The sequence below is a fragment of the Glycine max genome, chromosome 2 (genome assembly GCF_000004515.6).
Source record: "Glycine max cultivar Williams 82 chromosome 2, Glycine_max_v4.0, whole genome shotgun sequence".
NCBI lineage: Eukaryota > Viridiplantae > Streptophyta > Magnoliopsida > Fabales > Fabaceae > Glycine > Glycine max.
This window is the reverse complement of record NC_016089.4, coordinates 6,582,266-6,585,010: the sequence shown is the minus strand read 5'-3', so window position 1 is coordinate 6,585,010 and position 2,745 is coordinate 6,582,266. Positions and strand designations below refer to the sequence as shown.

The 2,745-nt window shown below is 36.0% G+C and overlaps 1 pseudogene; it reads right to left on the bottom strand.

Moving 5' to 3' along the window:
* On the bottom strand, positions 1-2,451 carry LOC100795285 (zinc finger MYM-type protein 1-like; annotated as a pseudogene).
* Between the last annotated feature and the right edge of the window lie 294 nt (positions 2,452-2,745).

The window sequence follows — 2,745 nt, the reverse complement described above, 5'->3', positions numbered from 1 at the left end:
TTAAATAAAATTACGAGGCAAGTGTCCTTTCCGAGACTTCTTTGCGATAAATGTTCGAATAATATCAATATCATCAAGTGACTTGAATATCTCCCGCTCGGTGTAACATACCATCAAGTCATTGAACCACACATGTTGATCTTATTGCGCAATTTAGACTTGATAATCTTCATTGCTGAAAAAGCTCTTTCAACGGATGCTGTCGACACCGGCAATATCAAAGCTAGCTCAATAAGTTTATAAACCAATGGAAATACCAAATGTTTCTCAGTTTGAACCATCTTCATAGCCAAACTTTGAACATCTTCACAAGTGGAAAAAGAAGCATTTCTTCTCACTTGAAGCACATAAGTTTCAAGTTGATCCCTAATTGTTCCTCGGTCATCATCAGAAAAGTCTGCATGATAAATATCAGCAAGACGAGCAAGCTTATCAACATCAAACTTGGAGAAAGAGTTCTTGGGGTCAAGACATGAGAAGCAATCAAGTATAATGTTACTTCCTTCACTAAAGCGGTGATCCATCTCCACACATATTTTATCAATAGCAACATAAAAAATCTCTGCACGGTAATGATGAAGATTAGTGATAGTCCTCCCTTCTGCTCTTGAACGACCCCGAACTGGTATTTCGTCATCCATATTTGGTACCAGAATACTTTTAGCAACACAAAATCCTTGGACATCGGCAAAAAAATTATTCCAGCCACTCTCTCATTGTGCCCAACCGAGCTTTGACAACATCAACTAATTCCATGGCATTCACAATATTAAGATCTTTTCTTTGCAATATATTTGAAAGCTCGTTTGTGATACCAAACAACTTTAACATTAACCTCAAAATAAAAGCAAATTTAAAGCTCTCCATTTTTTCTATCAAACCTGCTGCTTGAGATGGTCCACGTCCATCTTCATCAACCATACTAAGCACCTTTAACACGGAGGACCACATTTGATCCAAACGAAGTAATGTAGTATGATGTGAACCCCATCTAGTATCCCCGGGTCTAGTGAGACTAGATGATTGGTGTAAGCCCCTTCCTCTAGATATCTCACCACTCTCAAGTTTATTTAAAATATCTTTGTGTTGTGCCTCTGTCAAAGCATCCCTCCTCTTACAAGATGCACTTGTTGTATTCACAATCAAGGTGATGTACTCAAAGAAATCATGAATAGATGAGCAACTACTAGTAACAGACACAACAACCAATTGCAAACGGTGAGCATAACAATGGACATAGAAAGCATAAGGATTTTCATCTAGAATTTTTCTTTGCAAACCATTAAATTCACCTCTCATATTTGAAGCTCCATCATATCCTTGCCCTCGTATCCTTGAAATAGATAATGTGTACTTATCAAGAATACCATAAAGAGCATCCTTTAATGACTTAGATGAAGTATCTGTGACATGATGTAGAGCAATAAATCGTTCCACAACATTCCCTTTGTCATTCAAAAACCTAAAACAAATTCAACCAGTTTACTTGGCGGCATAGAGAATAATAGGTAATGAAAATTGGAAATTGGAAAATACAACTACTAACCTCAACATCACCGCCATTTGCTCTTTGACGGATATATCACGTGACTCGTCAATAAGCACGGAGAATTGTCTATCACCAAGCTCTTCCATAATCACCTTGGTAACTTCATGTGCACAACACGTTGCAAGCTCCTTTTGAATGTCACCGCAAGTCATTGTGCAATTTTTTCCACCACGGTCAAAAGCATCCCTCACTTTTTCATTCTGAGATTTTACCCAATCTACCATCTCTCTAAAATTGCCCTTATTTAGCGAAGTAGAGGATTCATCATGGCCACGGAAAGCCATGCCTTGTGCTATGAGATATCTTGAACAATCTAAAGAACAAGTCAAACGAATCTTATACAATTCTTCTGATTCCTTGGTTGCTTTAGCAAACTTACTTGTCACACTTTGTCTTTGATTATTATAATCATCGTAGTGCTTGACACATGAGTTGTGCAAACTATTATGACTACCAACATGATCTTTCAAGCCTTGAGATGCATGCTTCCAATCTCTATATCCGCTTTTAGTGAAGACTTCAAAACCAAAGTGTTCGGCCCTCCCGGGTTGCTTAAAGAGAAAGCAATAAAAACAATAAGCTGCATCCTTGATCTCACTGTATTCTAACCATGTGTAATTCTTATACCATGATTTACTAAATGCTCTAGAAACACTTCCAAATGGAGTACGAGGAAAGCTTGGCAAATGTGGTTGCATTGGACCCTTCAATATATATGCCCTCCTCACTTGATCTTGAATATCCGGAGCATACTCATTAATTTGTTTCCTATGACCTGGATCACGCACAATCTCATTTGGGTTAAACTCATTAACCACATTAGGTGGCGGTTCTAATTCGGCTTCTTGTTGTACAACATTCACATTCTCAATACTTGCTCTATCAACCAAAAATCTCCTCATCTCTGAAATTAAATGATCTTAAGTTAATACTCAATTAACAATTAAAATCATAAGAATCAAAATTTAAATAAGAATATTTTTTCAAAATAAAAGTAATCTCTTATGATTTATAAAGAGTAGGAACAAGCATTATATTATATTCAATTAAACACCATTATAGAAACTAATAAAATTAGATAACCAAAAGAAACCTTTATTGTAGATAATTTATCTATCAATAAACAAATTTACAAGTGGTATGATTCCACTGTAAAAGATCTCTTTTACTGCTATTATAAATAATACTATATGGTG